General features: G+C 36.1%; 1 protein-coding gene across 1 annotated transcript in view; it reads left to right on the forward strand.

Moving 5' to 3' along the window:
• The window catches only part of Ptp52F (Protein tyrosine phosphatase 52F), a 220,511-nt gene continuing 204,496 nt past the window's right edge, over positions 1–16,015 (forward strand). Inside the window, exon 1 of the mRNA XM_081737647.1 lies at positions 1–22. The gene's annotated coding sequence lies outside the window, so the exon portion shown is untranslated. The remainder of the gene's footprint in view (positions 23–16,015) is intronic.

Here is a 16,015-nt window from a genome sequence, read left to right on the forward strand (position 1 = left end):
TTGCTGAAAATCAACTGAGCTGGTACGTAAGTACTTTGCACACATCAACTATTTTAATGGAGACGAGTAGTGTATCTGTGAATTCGAAATGAGAAAAGAAATTTCTCGACTGTCCTAAACTAATCTTTCATTTCAAACGCTGTAGGAGTATAAGAACTGAGACAGTGATTGTACGAACACAACGAAGAGTATTTATCAATGTTTAACCCGAGAACTACCAAGCGGGTCCATTGGACCCGTGATTATACTTTTCAATATTTTTATTCTTTTCATGAAAGTTAATTTATTGCGCTGTATTTGTTTTTTCATACAATAAAACAATGTGAAAATCTCATAAAATTACTCCATATCCTCGATTCTTAATTAGGGTCCATTGGACCCGAATGATAGAACATGTGTGTAAAAATGTATGGTAGTTGCAGGATTAAAGATACAGAAAACATTACACAATACACTCCAAACACAAATATCATTCAAATATTGTAACATTAAACTCTTCTTCAACCTCTTTTGACGCGGCTTTTCTTGCACTTTTTAATTGAAATTAAGAAAAAAAAATCGGATCGTAAATTTTGTAAATGCCTTTACAAAACAAGAAGAGAAGATTTCCGAAAAGCTTTCTGACAATCGAGATGAAAAAGAAATAATTCTTCGAGAATAGAGACTAGAGAAGATTTCTACAAAATTTTCTAGAACGAGACGACAAAACGAGACGGTAAAACACTATACCACAATAACCATCTGCATTGCTTTAGAGCTGATATCGTGGATTTAAAAGCAACATAACACAGCTCAAAATCATCAACTTTTCAGAAGACCAAGTTAAATATTTGTATTGTTACAGCTAGAAGGGGAAAACAAGAAACGCAATTGTGCTCTGAAAGCGGGACGATAAAACTTTCAACTGTGGTCTTTACAAAAAAAAAAAAAAAACTGTACTAGGCTTTACGAGGTACAGTGACTCATTGGTAGAGCGTTCACCTCTGGTAGTTGCAATCCCTGGTTCAATCCTAACTCGTGTGAAGTAGGCTTTGTAATGAACGAAGAAACGCCCTGTACGTGCGTTTTGTAGAGCTCTTCCCGTTTGCTTCCACAATTTTGTTTACTATTGCCGTTTTCGTTATCTTCCGTACATATTCGTGAGACGTAAAATTTAAAATTTCATTTCATGTAACCTTTAGTGCAATTCTCAACACTATGCCTCTATAAGGGTTACTTTTTAATTATATCGGACCGTTTTATTAAAGCTAGGAATGTTTCGTTGAATGAGAAAAGAATCAAATGAAACAGACGAAACTCGAGAAATTTGTCTCGTCTCGAATTTGAAACTACATGTCTCGTCTCGTGGACAAAACTAAACAGGAAAACATGAGACACAATCATGCCTAATTCCACACTTGGAAGTGAATGCCGTGCCATCAGGCTTATTCCGTGTTATGACAGTACTACGCAATTTTCTTATCAGTACTTCAAAGGATCTTGAAGCATGTATCCGACTTTTAACTAGGGATGGCCATTTCCGGAAAAAGAGTTTTCCGGTTTCCGGAAATCACATTTTCCGTTTTCCGTTTTTCCGGAAAATTTTCCGTCTTCCGATTTTCCGGAAAATTTTCCGTTTTCCGATTTTCCGGAAAATTTTTCCGTTTCCGTTTTTCCGGAAAATTTTCCGTTTTCCGATTTTCCGGAAAATTTTCCGTTTTTCCGGAAAATTTTCCGTTTTCCGATTTTCCGGAAAATTTTCCGTTTCCGTTTTTCCGGAAATTTTTCCGTTTTCCGATTTTCCGGAAAATTTTTCCGTTTCCGTTTTTCCGGAAAATTTTCCGTTTTCCGATTTTCCGGAAAATTTTCCGTTTCCGTTTTTCCGGAAAATTTTCCGTCTTCCGATTTTCCGGAAAATTTTCCGTCTTCCGATTTTCCGGAAAATTTTCCGTTTCCGATTTTCCGAAAAATTTTCCGTCTTAAGATTTTCCGGAAAATTTTCCGTTTCCGTTTTTCCGGAAAATTTTCCGTCTCTAATTTTTCAGTTTCCGGAAGAATTATATTCCGTTTTCCGTTTTCCCTGAAAATGTAGTCATCCCTAGTGTGTAGGAAGTTTAACCTTTTAAAGAGTTCTGGTATATTTATATACCATGGCGTACTATCGTCTTTGACCGCTTATTTAGGTTCTATAACAGGTATTTAAGCCGGGATTTTTTTTATTTTTCAAGTCAAGGATGGATCAAAGAACACCGCAGATGCGTTTTGGAACCGGATAGTCAACTTGGCGGCGCCAAGTGGTGCGAAGGGACGTGACTTTTTTCTTAAGGCAAATTTCAAAACTTTTTCACGCCTTTAGTTTTCAAGATACCAGATTGAAACTTGCATAAGGATTATGTGTAGACCTACCTTTGGGTATTTATCAATTTTTTTAGATCCCTACGTGAAACCGGGGACGGGCCCGAGGGGCGCAAGTGTTACGAAGGGGTGATGTTTCAGAAAAATTCCGTTTTTTTTCGATTTTCCGGTTAAGGTTTATGATACCGACACGTGGTACCGTTGGTAAGTATGCTCTATCGTGAGAAAAACGAGGTATGAACCATGATCCTACGATAAATAGTAAGGAAGCAGTAGCTGTTTGAGTGAAAGTCTAAAATTTTGGACATCCTTAAAGGGTTAAATTTCTTGCAATCTGACGTCTTTGTTACATTTCTATCTGATAATTCATTGTTAAGAGCTCTTCTTTGTTCTATCAATCTCTCAAGCATTTCATGTATGCTGTTCCACCGAGTTTTAACTTGCTGTATAAGGAAATGTACTTCCAATCCTAATAACCTTTACTGTTTTTCCAGTTCTGACGTTGCCAACGTACTATATTTAAAGTGGGAAACAATTCGACTAACAACACTTAACATTTTCTCGATTTTCTCTATTGCAAGTCCCTTAATTATAGAGAGTTTAGGGTCTGAGCAAAACAACATATGCTTGCATACGGAAGTTCTCGTACCGCACTTGTGATATTACTAGCATTGTCATAGACAATTGCATGTATTTTATCTAAAATATTCCACTATGCAACATGGGCTAAGTGCTGAGTTAGGTTTACCCTTGTGTGCCTCACTTCTATTTCAATTATTTGAAGGACTGAACTTATTGAACTCAGATGGAAGCATATAGTGGGTTGTGATTGTAATATAACTTTCCGCAGCCTGCGAAGCCCAGCTATCTGTTGTCAAATCAATCGATTCCGCAGCCACACTACTCCTTAGAAAACAAGGCCTCAATACGGCGAGTTACAGTTTGCCTGGATGGTGAGTGGTAACTTGGTTCTACTTCATTCATAAATTCAAGAAACCGAATTGCTTCAACGAAAGACAAAGGAAGAAGAATCCTTTGGAGGAATCCTTTGGTACCGTATTACTTATTTTACTATCAAGCACCTGTGCTCTTGCGGAAGAACAAGGTTTAGGGTCTCTGAGATCAGACATAATTATTTTCTGTTTCTTACGTACTACTATGTTCCCTTATTTGTAAAACATTTTTTCTGGGATCTTTCTGTTACTTTAGATGCATTTGAGCGTGCGCCAGGTGAAGCGATAATTTGAGATATAGAAGTAGCAGCACCTAGATTATCATCTACGTTTATGAAATAATAATAATAATAATAATAATAATAATAATAATAATAATAATAATAATAATAATAATAAACACTTTGATTGCATTAGGAGTTCACAATTTAGTAACAAAACATGAATGTAGAATAATAAGTAGAGCAACCCACATTATGCTTTATTTTTTTCCAAATTATGCTTTATTATGCTTTATTATTAATTTCAATCATTGTTTTACATCAATCGTGTATAACGTATAATATTTACTATACATTAAATATTCTAAATATCTTGATCTATTTATTAATATTTTATGCAACCAGTTTATTTCATATTTAATGAACTTTCTACCTAATGCACTGTAAAGAGAGGCTTTACTCGAGTCAGTTTTTTTTTTTTTTAATCACTTGTGTGCGCCTTAGAGGTGCATATATACAGAAAGGGAAAGTAAAAGATGCCACCAATAAGTACAGAAAGTGCTCAACTTCAAGAGGTACACATAACATTATAGTGTGGAGTTCTTGTGTACTATTCATTGTTGGTGGAAGTTTTCTTCTTTTTGTCCTTTATTCTTTTCTCCACGTCAAAAGATTAGACCAAAAAGTTTACAAAAATAAAAATAAGCTTTTCATTGTTGCATTGGTATGTTCTCAATGATTTTGCACTGTAAATATTGTTTCTTAAAAATATTAATACTCGTATGTTAAACTTGAAGTTAAAGAGATTTTTTAAAGAATTGTGCTATATCTTTTAAATTATGTTTTATGCTTTATTTTCTAAAATTATGCTTTTAAAATTAGTTTCTTCTGGACCCTTAGACAGCCACAACCATGTTCAAGGTACCAACCATATGTGCAAATAGCTATTATGCTTTTTATGCTTTTGTATGCTTTTGGGTTGCTCTAATAATAAGTAAAACTTTCAAATGCATACAGAATCACAGATAATAAGTCAGCATTGAGAACTGAATTGATGTATCGATAACTAGGTGGAATCGTCCTTCAGTTTAAGAGAAAGTAGCGGAAAAAGTTACGAAGAGAATTATGTGGAATAGATCATTATATGAATAGCTGGCGCTAGTTTCAAGTAGTGCTACATACTATGGTATTTATCTCAATAGTACCGGTATTTGGAATTTGTGACGCTTATAGTTGCAAGATGGTAACACTAGGGTAAAGTGTAAAATTGAATTACATCAGTAGAATTGAATTTGTCTTAGGGTTAAAAAGTCTATGGCACAGGTCGGATGTAACTGAGTATAATAAACTTACAGAAAAAAAAACATCGGGACGATAGGGTGCTCGAATCGAACATCGGCCTTCTGAATGTTAATCCGATGTTCTAACGCCTGAGCTCAGTTGGAATACGTAGTGTACTCCCGCCAATACTACTGCGTGTGGATTCTATAGAATCAATCTAAGCCGCCAATTTCTCTGTAACTTTGGGGATCCATTCAGATGCAGAAGGTATATATGAGGGTTTTAAGACAAAACTGAATTCAAATTGTGCAAAATATTGTATATTTATAAATAGAATGCGGGGTCCACATGAACTTTGAGGGGGCTGCCCCCGGCCCCCCAGGAGCTGTGACCTTGACAGATCACCGTGGTCATGATAAGCAATGAAGAAATGGTTGGAATATAAACATACCAGTTGTATTAATAACACACTGCCAGCTCTACTGCCAGAGTTCTGCCCTCAGGTCACGCATAATCGGGGATTCCCCGAAACACACGCATGATGGGAATTTCCCGGTGCAAACGAATGATCTGCAAGCCCTCACGCAAACAAAAAAAGTACATGATTAAGCAAGTGTACAAATAGATGTAGGAGGAAGGAATGTTTCGTCGCTGATTTACTCGACCTTTTCTCTCCTGTCTAATGTTAAGTTTGAGTTGCGTTTCTTTAGCACTAGATGGTGAAGAGCATTGCCTCATTTACAGGTTGTTTTCGCGTAGCATTTTTCGTTATATTTCTTAATGTAGGCCCTAAGACGACCAATGTCACTATTCCAAGCGAACATTTTCATTTTCCGGAAAATTTTCCGTCTTCCGTTTTCCGGAAAATTTTCCGCCTTCAGATTTTTCGGAAAATTTTCCGTTTCCGTTTTTCCGGAAAATTTTCCGTTTCCGTTTTTCCGGAAAATTTTCCGCCTTCTGATTTTCCGGAAAATTTTCCGTTTCCGTTTTTCCGGAAAATTTTCCGCCTTCCGATTTTCCGGAAAATTTTCCGCCTTCCGATTTTCCGGAAAATTTTCCGTTTCCGATTTTCCGGAAAATTTTCCGTTTCCGATTTTCCGGAAAATTTTCCGCCTTCCGATTTTCCGGAAAATTTTCCGTTTCCGATTTTCCGGAAAATTTTCCGTTTTCCGATTTTCCGGGAAATTTTCCGTTTTCCGTTTTCAATTTTCCGGTTTGCGGAAAAGATATTTTCCGTTTTCCGTTTTTCCGGAAAATGTGGCCATCCCTACTTTTAACCGATTCTTAATTGAAATCACTACGTATATAAAAAAAACAAATAATTAATTAAGTAAAAGCAGGAGAATCATGGTATAAATTTAATTGGAATAAGTTATTTTAAATTTCACGTACCCTTACTAAGAAGTCATCGCGTATCCTACGTTAAATATCACTGCTTTATGTTGTCGCTAATACACATTACCCTTAATTGGCCCTTCATGGACTGAAGCATCCAGTTGCTATAGTCAAATGGTAGCACATGACAAGAAGCAATTAATGTTTAATTCAGGAACACTTTCTTCCCAAACTCTTCCCCCGAGACCAAAAATAAGTTAAATTCTGATCACGTTTCTCTTGTCTAGGGGAGCATTCCCCTCACACTTTGATTTGCCCTCCGCCGGACAAAATTTTCTGGAAGAAACCCTGGAGACTTCATCTGAGAAGAATGGCAACGTGCAAAGTAATCAACGTAATACAAAGTTAAAAGTAATCAAGTGAGAATTTTAAGAAAACAAGTTACTCAACTACTTTTAAGCTCACCAGTTAGCTTTTAAGAAAATCAGTGGATAATGCGCTGCTTTCTTTGTGGGTAGTCACAGCTTCGATTACAGGCAGGAGTACTCGGCTCTGATTCAAACCCAAATATGTCCAGTAGTCAGTAGATTCCGTCTCATATAGACTCGGTGATAAACAGGGCAGAGATGGGCAATGAAAACTTAACCCAGGAGCCACTCTGACCCATCACCCGCCGTGACCCACTTTGACCCACCACCCCCATGTACCATTCACCCACTGTGACCCACTAAAGCCCATCGTCATCAACTGTGACCCATGATTCACGCATTCTTCTCTATTGTCAATCGCTCAAGCAGCGCTGTTACAATACCGGTGGATCTGCCCTTTACGATATAAAATGGTAAACTGTTTGTCATGGGCTATATTGCGATGAACTTCAATTAAATTATCATATATAATTATTTCCTTGTTGAATTACCGATACTTTTCAGTGGAAAAAAAGATGAAATTCCAAAGTCCCAAATCAAGGTAAGTAGACCAACGTTAAAGGGGAAAGAATAGTGTAAAAATTTTTATACAATTAAGCGTCCAACACAAACTTAAATTTTCCATGTAATTAAGCTTACAGTACAAATTTTATGTATATTTTTCTTACAATTTTATGGGTTTAAGGTCTTGTGCTGTAATAATAAACACAAGCTTCAGCAATTATTATAATAGAAAGTAGTGGATTATAAAGCGAAGCACTATATATTCTGTTTCTCAATTAATAATTGCTTCTGAATTTTTTTCTACTAATATCAATCGTAACCCACTACCAATTTCCCATATATAGAAAGTGATCTCCCCATAAAAGAGAATTTTAAAAATGCTAGGACATGTTGTAGGACATTTTGCTGAACGTGTTAATATACTGAATTTCAGCTCCCAAAGTTGAACAGCTTCTGAGATACTATTTTTCTTTCGCAAAAATTCGGACTCCCACTACCCCTTTAGGAGGATATGCATTATAATGAAAACGATATGATAACATCCCAGTTTGGATTAAGGTCTAACTGTATATCAAGTAATTTCATTTGACTTTGCAATTTGGCAGTGATGAACAGGCACAGATAGTTACATTCAATTTTTATATAATAATTTATATATTACAGTGATTCAAAAATGTATTTTTCCAGTAGTTAGCTCCTCTAAAAACTCACAGGCTTCGAAAGCTAAGTAGTAGTATAAGTCCTATTTCTATTATTGCAATTACAAATATCAATATCCAAAAGTGCCTGAAGTTCTTCTATCACTTAGATATACTTATCTCAGGTAAGTAAACAGAAATGAAAAAAGCAAGAGAAATAGATGCCTTGGAAGTAAAATGTGGACAAATTCACCAGTGTTCAAAAGCACCTGTCTACAATGCACTGAGCAGAGTGGGTCGGTAGGTCAGAGTGAGTCATGGTGAGTGGTGGGTCGCAGTGGATCACATCTTGTTGACCCACAACCCACTGACCCATTCACAAATCCTGACTCATTTGACCCACTGACCAACCGACCCATTGACCTATTCCATCTCTGGAACAGGTAGATGAAATACCAATTAATCAACCAATTAGTCTGACAACAACTGTTATTCTCACCAATCGTCCATTATTGTGATCACCGGAGTGAGCCTTCACAGATTGTAATATCCGTCCGTTACTCCACACGATAGCTGGAACGAAAGGTAATTTTTTAGTTCGTTTTCTTTGCAATAGACAACTGGGAGACAGCAAATCACTTAACATCTTTACAAGCAACGTTGAGTTTAACGGTTTTTATCAATATTCCATAAATGGAGTACTGACTGCAGATGGAGTGCGTCAGTGGATCGTGAGTCAAGATTTGCGAGCGGGTCAGTGGGTCATGGATCAACATCCCGTGACCCATTGCGTCCCATCACTCTCCGTGATCCACTCTGACCCACCGACTCACTCTGCTCAGTCGGTTAGCGTACGCACCTTTGGCGTCGAAGAACCGGGTTCGATTCCCGGCGGGAGCTTATGTGGTTCGGATTCCACGTTAATCAGTAGGTCCATATAGCCTCGCTGCTGAACGGGACGTTAGACTCAAAATCAAATAACTCTGATCAGTGCATTGTAAACAGGATCTTCTGAACACTACTGAATTTGTCTACGTTTTACTTCCAAAGACTCCATTTTTCTTCCCTTTTCATTTGTTTCTATTTACTTACCTGGCATGGGTATATCTAAGTGAAAAAAAAGAATTTCAGACACTTTTGAATATCGATATTTGTAATTGTAATAATAGTAATAGAACTTATAGAACTTAGTAGACCTACTTGACTTTTGAGACAGTCAAATTTTACATTACAGTGGAGTCTCGTCAATTCGAACTTGGATAATTCGAAATATTGGATAATTCGAACAGAAGTCCATTCCCTTTGAAAACTTATTGAAAACAATAGTAAAAAATCGTGGATAAATCGAACTTTTGAACCTATGTTTTGGATAATTCGAAGTAAATACAGTTGAAAAATTTTAATGTTGGACAGATGTAAACAGAGAAATACAGTTTTAACGTGTTTCAAGTTATCCAGATGCAGCCATAGGGAAGGGTAATACAAAAGATAAATAGAAAATCTATGTAATGATAAAGATGAAGGTGAGTTGGGGAAGAAGTAAAGATAGAGAACGTGTGCCAACCTCATCTTGTTTCTGAATTGGTTGAAAATTTAAGATGAATTATTGATAAAGTCAACCAAATGTTATTAATATCGTATTCCACGCAATACATGAAATTCAAGATTTATTGACCATAGAAAAACAATCAAATTTAAGAAAATGAGGTTTACGACTTCTTAAAAGTGAGAACAAAATATTCAAATTGTTACTGGTGTTTAATTGTTTTGGCTATTCAATGTATGTTGTAGTGTTGTACGTAAATATATTTTCCATTGTACACGTAGCTTGAATTATGTGGAGTCAATGTCATTTGTTAGTTTGCGGTATTCGATCACACAAATAATAAGCAGCTTTACAGGTAGTCTACACCATATGAATATATTTTTGATGCACACTACTTTGGTTTGTTTGTTGTTATATATGTGAAAATGAATGTTGTTGAATAATTCGAAGTTTTTCGTGTCCCCTTGGACTTCGAATTAAAAAGAGTCCACTGTATATGTTTTCTTTCTTTCTTTACGTTGTCCTACTTTGACTTGACTTTTAAATTTCATCCTATTTTCCGCTAAAAAAAAGTGTATGTAATTCAAGAAGGAAATAAGGTCAGAAACACTGATATTGTAACAGAACGGTTCTTGAGCGATTGACAGTAGAAATTCAAACTCCGCTTTGTGATAATTTCTCAGCATTGTTTTATTACAAATGTAAACTCTTTAGTCAGTGGAGAGGAGGGCGTGGTCATTTGTCAGAGTTGATGATGATGAATTTTGGTAGTGGTGGGCCAGAGTGGGTCATGGGTGAAGTTTTCATTTACCCACGGCATAGTAACTGTTTCAATTACCAGCCGAGATACTTTAGTCATAGAATTAAGTTTCGACCAATCGTCTATCAGAGTTCATTCTCTTAACTGCCAATGACGACTCAACTCGTCAATGAGAATTTCGCTTGTATTTGCAGTCTGACTACTACGTTCGTCATAATAAGATTCGTATTCGTCGTGACGAATTAATACGTATTTTGCGTGGGATGTAATACTTAAAGATTTCATTTCGTTTCATGATATTTTTTTAACATATTTATTTTCCATTCAGATGCAACTTCTGATTCAGAAACAGGTTAAATCGTATTATTATTATTCGCTTAAATTTTACACTACATTGTTAAGTTGTAAACGTAAATTATTAGCTTTCCTAGTGTGTTGAGGATGTTTTTTATATATAATTTAACAATATACAATATACAATATTCTAATATAATAAAAATTGAAAGATTGTTACATTACTAATATTATTTAACAATAACCTTCATATAATATTTGAAAATTGTAATGTATATTAACCATGTTAATAAATTATAAGTTTCCCAAAAAAAAAAAAATTAACAATATATATAATGCTTTGAAAGAACTTTAAACACATAAAATTTAGCTTTTTCTTTAAAAAAAGGAATTTCTTTTTTAAAAAATCATAACACAAATCAAATAGTAAAATACATTTCTCATGATACAACAATATTTTGAAGATAATGTGTTTTCTTTCTGCTGATCACTACCTTCAACAGGATGAAGTAGGAGTCAAAGATACCGTAAATCGAAATCGGTTTCGGTATTTTAAAATACCGAAATATGAATATACCGTACACATCGAATTACATCGAAATATCGAGCCATTCAGAACCATACCAAAATACGGGAAATAAAGAACCGAACGAAATACCGGACAATATTGAAATATGAGTGAATGTATCTCTTAGGCTAAATTTTTAACTTTTGTTCCACACTTCCTAGTTCCTAGCCCACGGCCGGTGCGAACTCATGTGATTTGGATCCTTGTTAAGCTGTAGGAACACGCCTTATATATCCTCGCTGGTGAAAGGGATCCTAAACTCCAACCAAATTTCTCACACATGGGGGGAGGGGAATACAGAAACGGGAAAAATGAACTAGTGCTACAATATCCCAGGATGAAAAAAATATAAATAAATAAATAAACTCATACATTTTATTAATAATTTAAAAAAGAAATTGACACCTTTTGAATATCTTAAGGCAATCCTGCGAAATAGGAATAATATCATTTAAACCTATAGAGACGGAAGTGGCATATAAACACACAGCCTATCATTATGACGACAAGTGTGGCATATAAACACATTTGTTTTGCGTTTAATTTATGAAATAAGTCATTCTATGCATTGAAATATAATTAAACTTCAATCAGAAAATTGTTTCTTTCTCTTTCTTTCTTCTTCGTCTCCTTTCTACGTTTCATGCTAAAGGAAACGATGATAGGCCTAAAATAGTACCCACGCTCACGGTCTTTCTGCACTACAATATGCACTTGGCACGAGTTGCAATCGAACCAGGGATACAACGCTCTACCATTGACCCACGTGGCTCTCCAAAATGGTTTAATTTTGTCCAGCTTATATATAAAAGAACATCTATAAATGTTATTCGGTAAAGTTTTCGCTGCATTAAGTGCAAGGCCAACTTTCGTAAGATGTAATCCTACCGTCTCAGTAGAATACGCTAATATAAATGTTGTCGCACGGATCACACCATCAAGCACGTGCGTATGAAGCCTGTTTTTTAACCACTGAATTACTCATCCGTTCTGTTTTTAGCAGTTCAATTTGCGTTAAAGTCTAGTGACTCAGATGTTGCTCATTTGATACAAAGCTAATACGAACTGAATGAATTTTGAAGTTCTTTATACACAATATGACTGTTTATAGATGACGTAATGTGACTGTTTATAAACAAAATAGCATCGTCTTCAGCCTCAAGGCTATTGGTGGAAAAAACGGAAGGTGATTAATTCCAGGGACTCTGAGCTTCAATGGCAATGGCTGTCAGTAACAAATAACTTTCTTCTATTTACCGTGGTTAGCAACTCGATAGTTCTTCCTTTTGCCCTGAGGGACAATCGGTTTACAAGATTATATTTGCTGCATTCTGAGTTTGTGAGTCGCTCTGGTGATGGATGGTTAACTTGTAAATCTTATTAAAGTTGTCATATGGGGCAAAGAGGTATCATGGAAATAGTCCCCCTCCTGTCAGATATAAAAATATTGTAATGATGATGATTTTGAGTTCAGCGTCCCTTTCAGCAGCGAGTCTACACGAGACGTGGACCTACAGTTTAACGTGGGATCCACACCAGTGGTGACTTCAGCGGGTAAGCACGGGACTACCCAAAAAATTTGAAAAAAATATATAAACGCTAAAAGATACAATAAAGAGTAAATATATTTTCCACTATTTATATTAATACAGTGAAACCTCCCTTAACGGACAACTCTCAGTAGCGGACAAAAATTAATGTCCCATTGGTGTATGTTATTCAGAGGTTTTACTGTAGTAGATAATTATTTAAGAAACAGCATCAACCACGACTGTAAAAGTGATTTATTACTGTCATTAATCAATCAAATGTGTATATGTATCCATAAGCGAGGGAGCGGGTCTGCCCAAAATTTAAATCCTAAAGCTCCCCTGATTTATTGATTTATTTAAGAAGAACACAACAGGTAATTCTAGCCAATTACAGTGTTCATATCAGAGTTGCATACACTGAGAAAAATAAGTGGTAACCTAGCAGGGGCGGATCCAGGACCGACTTCTGGGGGGGGCGGTGGGTTGTCATACTGCTACTTTTAAGGGCTCCAAACTTTGGGATGGGTTTTATTTATATATATAAAATAAGAAAGTTCCCCTCCTGGGGGGGCGATCGCCCCGATCTCCCCCCTCTGGATCCGCCCCTGTAACCTAGTGGGGGTTAATGGACAATTTAGCTGCTAGAACCAGTTAATAATTTGTAACAACCCTTCTGAGACAAAAAAAGGTTAATTTTACGAGGTCGCCGGTAATCAATCAAGAAAGGTTACTAGAAAATGTGTAGAAACAATCCAGTGTTTGGTTGCTATTAACCTATAAAATAGGTTAGAAGGTAACCAATTCAAGAAGGTTAATTTAATTTAAAACACTGTGTTGTTATCAACCGATTTTCACACAAGGCAAATTTAACCCTCCGAAACTTGTCTACTGGTAACACTGCATTACTAGAAGTACAAACAGCAAGGTCGCCATTTGCAATTTTAAGAACGAAAAGTTTTAAGAATTATGAATACATCCGAAGGAATAGGAAAACAGTTATTAAAATATGGATTCTACATAAATTAATAGAGAAATGTGAAGGAAAGTTTATTTACGGAGGTTTATGCATATTCTGAGATTTAAATGAATAAAATGTTATGTGACATGTTTCTAGTACAAATATCCACACTAGATGGTAGCACTACTAGTTATGTAATTGTCGTCAAATAATTCACACACTCGTAACAATAATTTTGTAATGTGTTCAGGAAACATAATGCGTTTTACGTTGCGTTACGGTACAAATATCAAAATCCTTTTACGTCTTTGCTTATAGGGAAGAGTATCACCTAAACAAATTCCCACTGTTAGTTAAATACTTGTGATATTGGTGGCTTATAAGGGGAGGGCGTTACCCTCTTCCTTAGCATCCATGGCAGATGAAAATTGCCCTCACTTAATTGATGCCCATCCCTATGAGTGAACTGAATAAAATGTTAAATAAAGATGACTAAACACCACCTAGACCCTCTCATATTAAAATTGATGCTCCTATACAATCCGACCTCTTCCCGAAGAAAGGGCGCAACCCTTTAAGCGGGTAAACGTAAAAAAAAAAGGGCGTTACCCTTTAAACGAGATGACGACAAAAAAAAAGTACATACTAGAAATGAAAATAAGTAGTTATTATCTATTTTAGTATTGTATTTTGTGATGTGCTCGTGGCTGAGTGAATATATGTTACTGTTATTTATTAAATAAGTTATACTAATCAAAATACACGGTTAGAAAGTTGTCGCACCCTGTTTCGTAACCGAGCAGTCGGTTATTCCAACATACTAACAAGGTTACCGGTTACAGGCTATGATTGATAGTGGTAACTACGTGATCGGTTAGCGTACCCCTGTGAGTTATTACACTGTAACCTAGCAATGTTAACCTGTAACGCAAGGTTACGATCACCTTCTCTCGTTAACCTTTTTGACTTGGCTGCTGGGACACACGACTCTGTTGTCTATATAAGGAGTGCGATTTAAGTTAAGGGAACTTTGAATTTTTGTAATAACTTTTTTATTTCTTGAGAAATCACAACACATTTTAATATAATAAACAAATGATATCTGAAAAAAGAAGTAGTTTACTATTTGACGCTGTAGACACCCTTACGGCCGATTTCTCTAAGCTTGAACAGGAACTGGAAAAGCGCTTGTCCACTACTTTTCGCCACTTCTTTTGATATTTCCGACCACTTTGTTTTGCATATCTTTCACAACCTTGATGAAAGTAAGCTTTTCTAGCCATTTCGTGTTTAACTAGAGCCCAAAAATGCTCAATGTTTCTAGCCTGAGGAAGTTCTGGCGCGTTCTCGTTTTTACCGACAAACCCGATACCAGCATCAGTAAGCGCGTCTCGCACTTTTTTCACATAATGCGAGGATGCCATATCGAGCCAAAACACAATATCATGTCCGGTGAACTCTTTTTGTATCCATAGAGACAAAACATTTTCAATGTACTCTAAATACTGGTCACCGTTGATTGCCCCACTTCGAACAAGAGCAGACGAAACTTTACCGTTTGTCACGATCGCTTGTCAGATCAAAAACTTTTTCGTATACCTGTCTTTGGGTTTCACGAACTTGCTAGGATTAATTTGACGTTTACCAATGTACGATACATACTTGGAAACAGGTACGAACGCTAAATTTTGGTAACAGTAAGTTTCATCATCCATGATCACAATCTTGTTCGCGAACTTCTTGTCGGAGAGTTTGCGGCAGTTGATCTTAGCGCGCTTCTTCTGTTCGTCTGTATAAAATGGTGCACTTTTACATGTTTTAACCTTGAATCCGTATTCTTTCTTGATCTTCCTTACACTGAATTCAGAAATTTGATATTTTCGTCCTAAAAAAACGGTTTGACAAGTTAGGGGTCTTCAAGAGTTCTCGTCTAATCGAACTTTTCACTTTTTGTGTACATTTTGAAATTGAGCAACCAGATTTTTTCTTTCGTGATGCTTCACCAGTCTCCACATAATTTTTCAACATTCTATGCACTGTACTATAAGGATATTCACACTTAAAATGGTTTAAAGCAGCCATAAAATCACATGTCCACTGGTTCTCGTAGAATTGGATAAGCCTCTCGCGGACAGCCTTGCTCTGTTCGGCTGTCATTCACTTCTCGTTTATGTTTACGCGCTCGAACTTAGCATACACTCGTGAGATACTATGACAAGGAAAGGATGAAACTTTCATTGAGATCGAACGAGTGGCTTTTGTTTTATGCATGCTTTTTGCCAGTAACCTTAACTTAAATCGCACTCCTTATTGACAAACTAACTTGGTTACTGTCCACCTTTTTCTTGTTTACTAGTAACCTTTCTTTTTTTTTTTTGCGTGTAGAATAGCTGTAAGATATTTGCGAAATCTATTCTGACTCATACCGTGTATATCGAGAAGTTTTTTTACATTTACTCAGTTTGTTGTACACTGCACCCATCCTCCACGTTGGGGACTGTTTTATTGCATTTGTTCGAGATTTCTTACAATAAAAGAAATTTCCATTGCCCACACGTATGTTTCCATTGGGTACCCTGAGATGAAAGTCAGAGACCAAATCCTTACTATTTAATTTGTTATTTAATATTTTGTACAAGAGTATGTCATTTAACACTCTTCTG

Source organism: Thermobia domestica, chromosome 14 (genome assembly GCF_964235325.1).
Source record: "Thermobia domestica chromosome 14, izTheDome1.hap1.1, whole genome shotgun sequence".
Taxonomy (NCBI): Eukaryota; Metazoa; Arthropoda; class Insecta; order Zygentoma; family Lepismatidae; genus Thermobia; species Thermobia domestica.